The 12,366-nt window shown below is 45.5% G+C and overlaps 1 protein-coding gene and 1 long non-coding RNA gene across 2 annotated transcripts in view; both read right to left on the bottom strand.

Annotated features, from left to right (window-relative positions):
* Nucleotides 1-12,366, bottom strand: part of nit2 (nitrilase family, member 2) — a 69,693-nt gene that overhangs the window by 45,399 nt on the left and 11,928 nt on the right. The window lies entirely within an intron of this gene.
* On the bottom strand, nucleotides 3,897-5,024 carry LOC135570106 (uncharacterized). Its single transcript, XR_010463429.1, has 3 exons — nucleotides 4,993-5,024; nucleotides 4,733-4,788; nucleotides 3,897-4,321 (listed from the first exon to the last, which is right to left on the bottom strand). It is a non-coding gene; the product is annotated as an uncharacterized LOC135570106 (long non-coding RNA).

Genomic DNA, 12,366 nt, shown 5'->3' with positions numbered 1-12,366 from the left:
ACACGTCATACCAAGTCTCTGTGACTAGAGACACGTCATACCAAGTCTCTGTGACTAGAGACACGTCATACCAAGTCTCTGTGACTAGAGACGTCATACCAAGTCTCTGTGACTAGACACGCCATACCAAGTCTCTGTGACTCTGAAAGCACTGCATGATGACAGAAGTCCCAATCTCAAATCTCTGGAAGACTGAAACAGGTTTCCCTCAAGAATTTCCCTGTATTTAGCGCCATCCATCATTCCTTCAATTCTGACCAGTTTCCCACAGCATGATGCTGCGACCACCATGCTTCCCACTGTGGGGATGGTGTTCTCGGGGTGATGAGAGGTGTTGGGTTTGTGCCAGACATAGCGTTTTCCTTGATGGCCAAAAAGTTGTATTTTTGTCTCATCTGAGTACCTTCTTCCATGTTTGGGGAGTCTCCCACATGTCTTTTGGCCACACCAAATGTGTTTGCTTATTTTTTTCTTTAAGCAATGGATTTTTTCTGGCCACTCTTCCGTAAAGCCCAGCTCTGTGGAGTGTACTGCTTAAAGTGGTACTATGGACAGATACTCCAATCTCCGCTGTGGAGCTTTGCAGCTCCTTCAGGGTTATCTTTGGTCTCTTTGTTGTCTCTCTGATTGATGCCCTCCTTGCCTGGTCTGTGAGTTTTGGTGGACGGCCCTCTCTTGGCAGGTTTGTTGTGGTGCCATATTCTTTCAATTTTTTAATAATGGATATAATGGTGCTCTGTGGAATGTTCATACATTAAAAAAAACTAAATACTGCAGTTTCCTAAGAATGCGAAGCGACCATCTCTGTCAGCGCCATGCTCTTTAAATGGTATCAAACACGTGTTTGGTATTTTTTTAACTTTACTTTTCCCCCTTAAAACGGCACTGTTGGATAAGGAGCTTGTAAGCATTTCACTGTGAGGTCTACACATGTATCCACCGCATGTGACAAATAACTATTTGATTTGATTCACTCCATTCCAGCCATTATTATGAGCCGTCCTCCCCTCTGCAGCCTCCACTGATGCAGGCTAAAGCAGAGCTGATTGAATAGAGCCCTAATATTTTGGGTTCTGATGGGGGTAAGACAGTTGAACTAAGAGGCATTTATTCGTCAAGAATCAATGGGTATGGATGAAGCAACTGCAGATTGCCTCTAAGTGAATACGAGTGTATAATAATGATAGTGTTGCTTACTGTTGTTTGGATCACACTGACCATCCCTGTTCTTACAATGGCCAGGTACCTACAGTACCACTCCTACCCCCTCACTTCCTAATTCTCGCTACACACGGCACTCCATGACAATTATGGATCTTTGTTATATAAAGATACTGTTTCGTGCAGCAATAATGATCTTTGTTATAGACAGATACTGTGCGTTTGCTGCAGAAATAATAGAAACAAACCGGTTGTGATGCATCTCGTCTGTTTGATGCGTTTTGATCTTGTCATGATAAAGAGAATGAAATGTGGTCCACAGCCACTGGCGATGCTCAGAATAGCTGATGTTTTAAACCAGGTGGTCCACAGCCACTGGCGATGCTCAGAATAGCTGATGTTTTAAACCAGGTGGTCCACAGCCACTGGCGATGCTCAGAATAGCTGATGTTTTAAACCAGGTGGTCCACAGCCACTGGCGATGCTCAGAATGCTCAGTTTTAAACCATCCACAGCCACTGATGAATTTTAAACCAGGTGGTCCACAGCCACTGTCCACAGCCACTGGCGATGCTCAGAATAGCTGATGTTTTAAACCAGGTGGTCCACAGCCACTGGCGATGCTCAGAATAGCTGATGTTTTAAACCAGGTGGTCCACAGCCACTGGCGATGCTCAGAATAGCTGATGTTTTAAACCAGGTGGTCTACAGCCACTGGCGATGCTCAGAATAGCTGATGTTTTAAACCAGGTGGTCCACAGCCACTGGCGATGCTCAGAATAGCTGATGTTTTAAACCAGGTGGTCCACAGCCACTGGCGATGCTCAGAATAGCTGATGTTTTAAACCAGGTGGTCCACAGCCACTATGCTGATGTGTTTTAAACCAGGTGGTCCACAGCCACTGGCGATGCTCAGAATAGCTGATGTTTTAAACCAGGTGGTCCACAGCCACTGGCGATGCTCAGAATAGCTGATGTTTTAAACCAGGTGGTCCACAGCCACTGGCGATGCTCAGAATAGCTGATGTTTTAAACCAGGTGGTCCACAGCCACTGGCGATGCTCAGAATAGCTGATGTTTTAAACCAAACTCAGAATAGTGGTTTTCCACAGCCACTGATGTTTTAAACCAGGTGATGCTCAGAATAGCTGATGTTTTTGGTACAACTGGCGATGCCAGAATAGCTGATGTTTTAAACCAGGTGGTCCACAGCCACTGGCGATGCTCAGAATAGCTGATGTTTTAAACCAGGTGGTCCACAGCCACTGGCGATGCTCTCAGAATAGCTGATGTTTTAAACCAGGTGGGCCACTTGCTCAGAATAGCTGATGTTTTAAACCAGGTGGTCCACAGCCACTGGCGATGCTCAGAATAGCTGATGTTTTAAACCAACAGCCAGGTTGAATAGCTGATGTTTTAAACCAGGTGGTCCACAGCCACTGGCGATGCTCAGAATAGCTGATGTTTTTTAAACCAGGTGGTCTACAGCCACAGCCACTGGCGATGCTCAGAATAGCTGATGTTTTAAACCAAAGCCCAGGATGCTCAGAATAGCTGATGTTTTAAACCAGGTGGCCACAGCCACTGGCGATGCTCAGAATAGCTGATGTTTTAAACCAGGTTGTCAGAATAGCTGATGTTTTAAACCAGGTGGTCACAGCCACTGGCGATGCTCAGAATAGCTGATGTTTTAAACCAGGTGTCACAGCCACTGGTCCACAGCCACAGCCAGAATAGCTGATGTTTTGTCTACAGCCACAGCCACTGGCGATGCTCAGAATAGCTGATGTTTTAAACCAGGTGGTCTACAGCCACTGGCGATGCTCAGAATAGCTGATGTTTTAAACCAGGTTGTCTTTCTAAATCAGAGAACAAGAACAGAGCAGACAGAATGAGTATTTCTTGGAAAAAATGAATTTAATTGAACTGGATGTAGATTTGAAAACAGATGAGACATGTTACACTAAGAATATAAATCTTTGTTTAAATTAGAGATGACATACATCCTCTGTGTAAATTAGAGAGGACATACATCCTCTGTGTAAATTAGAGAGGACATACATCCTCTGTGTAAATTAGAGAGGACATTCATCCTCTGTGTAAATTAGAGAGGACATACCTCTGTGTAAATTAGAGAGGACATACATCCTCTGTGTAAATTAGAGAGGACATACATCCTCTGTGTAAATTAGAGAGGACATACATCCTCTGTGTAAATTAGAGAGGACATACATCCTCTTTGTTTAAATTGACATTCATCCCTTTTTTTGTAAATTAGAGAGGACATACATCCTCTGTGTAAATTAGAGAGGACATACATCCTCTGTGTAAATTAGAGAGGACATACATCCTCTGTGTAAATTAGAGAGGACATTCATCCTCTGTAAATTAGAGAGGACAAATTAGAGAGGACATACATCCTCTGTAAATTAGAGAGGACATACATCCTCTTTGTGTAAATTAGAGAGGACATACATCCTCTTTGTGTAAATTAGAGAGGACATTAGAGAGGACATTCATCCTCTTTGTGTAAATTAGAGAGGACATTCATCCTCTTTGTGTAAATTAGAGAGGACATACACTGTGTAAATTAGAGAGGACATTCATCCTCTGTGTAAATTAGAGAGGACATTCATCCTCTTTGTGTAAATTAGAGAGGACATACATCCTCTAAATTAGAGAGGACATTCATCCTCTTTGTTTAAATTAGAGAGGACATACAGTAAATTAGAGGACATTCATCCTCTTTGTGTAAATTAGAGAGGACATACATCCTCTTTGTGTAAATTAGAGAGGACATACATCCTCTTTGTGTAAAATGGTTCCATCGAAGATATTCTACTTTATTACATGCACCTTCAAAATCAGACTACATTTCCTGGTTCCACAGCTGCTACTGTTACTCCACTGTCGGTCACAGTGGAGTCATGTATTGTTGGCACAAACAGCTGTGTAGCCAACACTCATTCTCCAGCTATCAATTTCTCACCAAGAATAGACAGGTCTGTTTACTGTAACTACTGATTGCCTCAGTTCCTCATAGCTAAGGGTTCAGGGGTTAAAGGTCATCCCTCCTGCACTGCGTTAACAGTGTAGAGGTCAGTGCGGCGTTGGGCTGTGATGGGGATCTGTTGACGAACGTTGGCCAAATACTGCAGGTCTGAAAAACACACAGACCACATAGGGAGAGGTCAGGACACTGATCAAGGAAACTACAGTTACATTAGTCACAATGGCTAATGGTGCTGGCTCAAACTACAGTTACATTAGTTACATTAGTCATAATGGATAATGGTGCTGGCTCAAACTACAGTTACATTTACATTAGTCACAATGGATAATGGTGCTGGCTCAAACTACAGTTACATTAGTCACAATGGATAATGGTGCTGGCTCAAACTACAGTTACATTAGTCACAATGGATAATGGTGCTGGCTCAAAACAGTTACATTAGTCACAATGGATATGGTGCTGGATAATTAGATAATGGATAGTAGTGCTGGTTCACAATGGATAATGGTTCACAAAGAGACCACTCAATCACACTGAACCATCACCGGTACCACTCACCAATGTCTGCGTAAACAACAGTCTCTTCAGACCCTGCCTTAGATATCACCTCTCCCCTGTCATGATAAAATAACTGTTAGAAATGAGTTCAATCACATCACACATCCAATAAAACACATTCTGCACACAGGACTGGTCTCTGTGGCAACAACGCAGAAAAAGATACTACCGTGTGATTACAGACACTGCATGTGGCATCACACACTACAGTACGTGCTGGCTAACAACAGTGCTGTGACCCCAGGCTGTCTAGTACTCACCAGGGACTAACAACAGTGCTGTGACCCCAGGCTGTCTAGTACTCACCAGGGACTAACAACAGTGCTGTGACCCCAGGCTGTCTAGTACTCACCAGGGACTAACAACAGTGCTGTGACCCCAGGCCACGTAGGAGGCTGTCTAGTACTCACCAGGGACTAACAACAGTGCTGTGACCCCAGGCTGTCTAGTACTCACCAGGGACTAACAACAGTGCTGTGACCCCAGGCTGTCTAGTACTCACCAGGGACTAACAACAGTGCTGTGACCCCAGGCTGTCTAGTACTCACCAGGGACTAACAACTGTGCTGTGACCCCAGGCCACGTAGGAGGCTGTCTAGTACTACACCTGGTTATCAACAGTGCTGTGAGACAAGAGACAGACCAGGCTGTTAGTACTCACACAGCAAATGGACTAACAATCAGTGCTGTTCGACCCCAGGCTGTCTAGTACTCACAATTCAAGGGACTCAACAACAGTGCTGTGACCCCAGGCTATTTAATGTCAATAGTACTCACCATTTTGGGACTAACAAATTTACAGAAAGACACTGTGACCCCAGGCTAGGGGTTAGGAGGCAGACACTGTAGGTACTCACTAGGGGTTAGGGACTACACAACAGTGCTGTTGACCCCAGGCATGTCTAGTACACTGTAGGTACATGTAGCTAGGGGTAACAACAGTGCTGTGAGGAGACAGGCTGTCTAGTACATGTAGCTAGGGGAGGAACAGACAGTGCTGTGACCCCAGGCTGACACTCTAGTACTCACTAGGGGTTAGGAGACAGACAGGACAGACACTGTTAGCTAGTTAGGGGGGACACTAACAACAGTGCTGTTGACAGACCCAGGCTGTTAGTACATGTAGCTAGGGACTAGACAGACACTGTGTATAGTGCTGTGACCCCAGGCATGTCTAGTACTAGGAGACAGGACTAACAAGCAGTGCTGTGACCCCAGTAGCTAGGGGTTCTAGGTACTCAGGGGTTAGGGACAGACACAACAGTGCTGTTGACCCCAGACACTGTAGGTACATGTACTCAGGGGTTAGGGACAGACACATGTACAGTGCTGTTGACCCCAGGCTGTCTAGGTACTCACCAGGGACTAACAGTGCTGTGACCCCAGACACTGTCTAGTACTGTAGCCAGGGACTAACAGACAGTGCTGTGACCCCAGGCCACGTTAGGAGACAGACACTGTATGTACAGTAGCTAGGGGTTAGGGACTAACAACAGTGCTGTGACCCCAGGCTGTCTAGTACTCAGGGGTTAGGGACTAACAACAGTGCTGTGACCCCAGGCTGTCTAGTACTCACCAGGGACTAACAACAGTGCTGTGACCCCAGGCTGTCTAGTACTCACTGTAGGGACTAACAACAGTGCTGTGACCCCAGGCGTATGTACTGTAGGTAGAGACAGACACTAGTACTCACCAGGGACTAACAGACAGTGCTTTGACCCCAGGCTGTCTAGTACTCAGCCAGGGACTAACAACAGTGCTGTGAGGGGTTAGGAGGCTGTCTAGTACTCACCAGGGACAGACACAACAGTGCTGTGACCCCAGGCTGTACAGTACTCACCAGGGACTAGACAGACAGTGCTGTGACCCCAGGCCACTGTAGGTACATGTAGCTGTCTCATCTCTGGCAGGGGAAGCCGTGGACACTATGTACACCTGGTTATCAGACAGCTCTGGTAAGGAGAGTGTACAGACAAGAGACAGACAAGAGTGTGAGTTAGGACCACACACAGCAAATGTTGCTCTACAGTTCATCTGCCATCCGTCTGCTGTTCGGCGTGTTTCAGACACCCCCTGCTGGTGGCTTAGCAGTTTTGACAGAATTCAAGTTTAAGTTGTCTCATGCACAGTGACAGTGCTTAACTTGCAACCCGACAGTTCACTATTTAATATCAATATTGTAGAAGCTACATTTTGGGTCTGGGCCAGTACCAAATTTACAGAGAAAGACACTGTAGGTACATGTAGCTAGGGGTTAGGAGACAGACACTGTAGGTACATGTAGCTAGGGGTTAGGAGACAGACACTGTAGGTACATGTAGCTAGGGGTTAGGAGACAGACACTGTAGGTACATGTAGCTAGGGGTTAGGAGACAGACACTGTAGGTACATGTAGCTAGGGGTTAGTGTACATGTAGCTAGGGGTTAGGAGACAGACACTATGTACATGTAGCTAGGGGTTAGGAGACAGACACTGTAGGTACATGTAGCTAGGGGTTAGGAGACAGACACTGTAGGTACATGTAGCTAGGGGTTAGGAGACAGACACTATGTACATGTAGCTAGGGGTTAGGAGACAGACACTATGTACATGTAGCTAGGGGTTAGGAGACAGACACTGTAGGTACATGTAGCTAGGGGTTAGTGTACATGTAGCTAGGGGTTAGGAGACAGACACTGTAGGTACATGTAGCTAGGGGTTAGGAGACAGACACTGGTAGACACTGTATGTACATGTAGCTAGGAGTTAGGAGACAGACACTGTATGTACATGTAGCTAGGGGTTAGGAGACAGACACTGTAGGTACATGTAGCTAGGGGTTAGGAGACAGACACTGTAGGTACATGTAGCTAGGGGTTAGGAGACAGACACTGTAGGTACATGTAGCTAGGGACAGACACTGTGTACATGTAGCTAGGGGTTAGGAGACAGACACTATGTACATGTAGCTAGGGGTTAGGAGACAGACACTGTAGGTACATGTAGCTAGGGGTTAGGAGACAGACACTGTAGGGGTACATGTAGCTAGGGGTTAGAGACAGACACTATGTACATGTAGCTAGGGGTTAGGAGACAGACACTGTAGGTACATGTAGCTAGGGTTAGGAGACAGACACTGTAGGTACATGTAGCTAGGGGTTAGGAGACAGACACTATGTACATGTAGCTAGGGGTTAGGAGACAGACACTATGTACATGTAGCTAGGGGTTAGGAGACAGACACTGTAGGTACATGTAGCTAGGGGTTAGTGTACATGTAGCTAGGGGTTAGGAGACAGACACTGTAGGTACATGTAGCTAGGGGTTAGGAGACAGACACTGGTAGACACTGACATGTACATGTAGCTAGGGGTTAGGAGACAGACACTGTAGGTACATGTAGCTAGGGGTTAGGAGACAGACACTGTAGGTACATGTAGCTAGGGGTTAGGAGACAGACACTGTAGGTACATGTAGCTAGGGGTTAGGAGACAGACACTGTAGGTACATGTAGCTAGGGGTTAGTGTACATGTAGATAGGGGTTAGGAGACAGACACTATGTACATGTAGCTAGGGGTTAGGAGACAGACACTGTAGGTACATGTAGCTAGGGGTTAGGAGACAGACACTGTAGGTACATGTAGCTAGGGGTTAGGAGACAGACACTGTATGTACATGTAGCTAGGGGTTAGGAGACAGACACTGTAGGTACATGTAGCTAGGGGTTAGGAGACAGACACTGTAGGTACATGTAGCTAGGGGTTAGGAGACAGACACTGTAGGTACATGTAGCTAGGGGTTAGGAGACAGACACTGTAGGTACATGTAGCTAGGGGTTAGGAGACAGACACTGGTAGACACTGTAGGTACATGTAGCTAGGGGTTAGGAGACAGACACTGTAGGTACATGTAGCTAAGGGTTAGGAGACAGACACTGGTAGACACTGTAGGTACATGTAGCTAGGAGTTAGGAGACAGACACTGTAGGTACATGTAGCTAGGGGTTAGTGTACATGTAGCTAGGGGTTAGGAGACAGACACTGTGTACATGTAGCTAGGGGTTAGGAGACAGACACTGTATGTACATGTAGCTAGGGGTTAGGAGACAGACACTGTAGGTACATGTAGCTAGGGGTTAGGAGACAGACACTGTAGGTACATGTAGCTAGGGGTTAGGAGACAGACACTGTAGGTACATGTAGCTAGGGGTTAGGAGACAGACACTGTAGGTACATGTAGCTAGGGGTTAGGAGACAGACACTGTATGTACATGTAGCTAGGGGTTAGGAGACAGACACTGTATGTACATGTAGCTAGGGGTTAGGAGACAGACACTGTATGTACATGTAGCTAGGGGTTAGGAGACAGACACTGTATGTACATGTAGCTAGGGGTTAGGAGACAGACACTTTATGTACATGTAGCTAGGGGTTAGGAGACAGACACTGTAGGTACATGTAGCTAGGGGTTAGGAGACAGACACTGTGTACATGTAGCTAGGAGTTAGGAGACAGACACTATGTACATGTAGCTAGGGGTTAGTGTACATGTAGCTAGGGGTTAGGAGACAGACACTGTATGTACATGTAACTAGGGGTTAGGAGACAGACACTATGTACATGTAGCTAGGGGTTAGGAGACAGACACTATGTACATGTAGCTAGGGGTTAGGAGACAGACACTGGTAGACACTGTATGTACATGTAGCTAGGGGTTAGGAGACAGACACTGTAGGTACATGTAGCTAGGGGTTAGGAGACAGACACTATGTACATGTAGCTAGGGGTTAGGAGACAGACACTGTAGGTACATGTAGCTAGGAGTTAGGAGACAGACACTATGTACATGTAGCTAGGGGTTAGGAGACAGACACTGTAGGTACATGTAGCTAGGTGTTAGGAGACAGACACTATGTACATGTAGCTAGGGGTTAGGAGACAGACACTGTAGGTACATGTAGCTAGGAGTTAGGAGACAGACACTATGTACATGTAGCTAGGGGTTAGTGTACATGTAGCTAGGGGTTAGGAGACAGACACTATGTACATGTAGCTAGGGGTTAGGAGACAGACACTGTAGGTACATGTAGCTAGGGGTTAGTGTACATGTAGCTAGGGGTTAGGAGACAGACACTGTATGTACATGTAGCTAGGGGTTAGGAGACAGACACTGTAGGTACATGTAGCTAGGGGTTAGGAGACAGACACTGTAGGTACATGTAGCTAGGGGTTAGGAGACAGACACTGTAGGTACATGTAGCTAGGGGTTAGGAGACAGACACTGTATGTACATGTAGCTAGGGGTTAGGAGACAGACACTGGTAGACACTGTAGGTACATGTAGCTAGGGGTTAGGAGACAGACACTGTAGGTACATGTAGCTAGGGGTTAGGAGACACAGGAGTCGCTAGAGTGCGATGGGACAAGAACATCCCTGCAGGCCAAACCCTCCACTAACCCGGAAACGAACCAGGATCTGAGCCCGGACACGAACCAGGATCTGAGCCCAGACACGAACCAGGATCTGAGCACAGACACAAACCAGGATCTGAGCCCAGACACGAACCAGGATCTGAGCCCGGACACGAACCAGGATCTGAGCCCGGACACGAACCAGGATCTGAGCCCGGACACGAACCAGGATCTGAGCCCGGACACGAACCAGGATCTCTAGTTGCACTGCTAGCACTGCGATGTAGTGCCTTAGACCACTGCGCCACTCGGGAGGCCGAGTCTGTGAGTGTTAGTGTGAGTCTGTGCATGATAGCAGGATATACATGGAAACAGGGCTGAAAAGTGACTGGTAGCAGGAATATATAAATACTACGATAATATATACACTACCGTTCAAAAGTTTGGGGTCACTTAGAAATGTCCTTGTTTTTGAAAAGAAAAATAACAAATTGATCAGAAATACAGTGTAAACGTTGTTGTAAATGACTATTGTAGCTGGAAACAGCTGATTTTTAATGGAATATCTACATAGACGTACAGAGGCCCATTATCAGCAACCATCACTCCTGTGTTCCAATGGCACGTTGTTAGCTAATCCAAGTTAATCATTTTAAAAAGGCTAATTGATCATTAGAAAACCCTTTCGCAATTATGTTAGTAGAGCTGAAAACTGTTGTCCTGATTAAAGAAGCAATAAAACTGGCCTTCTTTAGACTAGTTGAGTATCCGGAGCATCAGCATTTGTGGGTTCAATTACATTCTCAAAATGGCCAAAAACAAATAACTTCCTTCTGAAACTCATCAGTCTATTCTTGTTCTGAACAAATTAAGGCTATTCCATGCGAGAAATTGCCAAGAAACTAAAGATCTCATACAACACTGTGTACTACTCCCTTTACAGAACAGAGCAAACTGGCTCTAACCAGAATAGAAAGAGGAGTGGGAGGCCCCGGTACACAACTGAGCAAGAGGACAAGTACATTAGTGTCTAGTTTGAGAAAGAGGCTTCACAAGTCCGCAACTGGCAGCTTCATTAAATAGTACCAGCAAAACAGCAGTCTCAACGTCAACAATGAAGAGGCGACTCCGGGAAACTGACCTTCTAAATTTCAGTGACCCCAAAGTTTTTAACGGTAGTGTACATGTAAACAGGACTAATAGCGTCCAGTAGCAGGATAAATAGATAGATACTAATGGTAATAAACTCAGCAAAAAAAGAAACCACCCTTTTTCAGGACCCTGTCTTTCAAAGATAATTCATAAAAATCCAAATAACATCACAGATCTTCATTGTAAAGGGTTTAAACACTGTTTCCCTGCTTGTTAAATGAACCATAAACAATGAACATGCACCTGTGGAACGGTCGTTAAGACACTAACAGCTTACAGACGGTAGGCAATTAAGGCCACAGTTATGAAACTTAGGACACTAAATTTATTTTATTTTAATTTTTTATTTCACCTTTATTTAACCAGGTAGGCTAGTTGAGAACAAGTTCTCATTTGCAACTGCGACCTGGCCAAGATAAAGCATAGCAGTGTGAACAGACAACACAGAGTTACACATGGAGTAAACAATTAACAAGTCAATAACACAGTAGAAAAAAAAGGAGAGTCTATATACAATGTGTGCAAAAGGCATGAGGAGGTAGGCGAATAATTACAATGTTGCAGATTAACACTGGAGTGATAAATGATCAGATGGTCATGTACAGGTAGAGATACTGGTGTGCAAAAGAGCAGAAAAGTAAATAAATATAAACAGTTTGGGGAAGAGGTAGGTAAATTGGGTGGGCTATTTACCGATAGACTATGTACAGCTGCAGCGATCGGTTAGCTGCTCAGATAGCAGATGTTTGAAGTTGGTGAGGGAGATAAAAGTCTCCAACTTCAGCGATTTTTGCAATTCGTTCCAGTCACAGGCATCAGAGAACTGGAACGAAAGGCGGCCAAATGAGGTGTTGGCTTTAGGGATGATCAGTGAGATACACCTGCTGGAGCGCGTGCTACGGATGGGTGTTGCCATCGTGACCAGTGAACTGAGATAAGGCGGAGCTTTACCTAGCATGGACTTGTAGATGACCTGGAGCCAGTGGGTCTGGCGACGAATATGTAGCGAGGGCCAGCCGACTAGAGCATACAAGTCGCAGTGGTGGGTGGTATAAGGTGCTTTAGTGACAAAACGGATGGCACTGTGATA

This window comes from Oncorhynchus nerka, unplaced genomic scaffold, assembly GCF_034236695.1.
Source record: "Oncorhynchus nerka isolate Pitt River unplaced genomic scaffold, Oner_Uvic_2.0 unplaced_scaffold_1102, whole genome shotgun sequence".
NCBI lineage: Eukaryota > Metazoa > Chordata > Actinopteri > Salmoniformes > Salmonidae > Oncorhynchus > Oncorhynchus nerka.
Note: the sequence above shows the minus strand (reverse complement) of the source record. Positions and strands in the feature narration are given on the sequence as shown.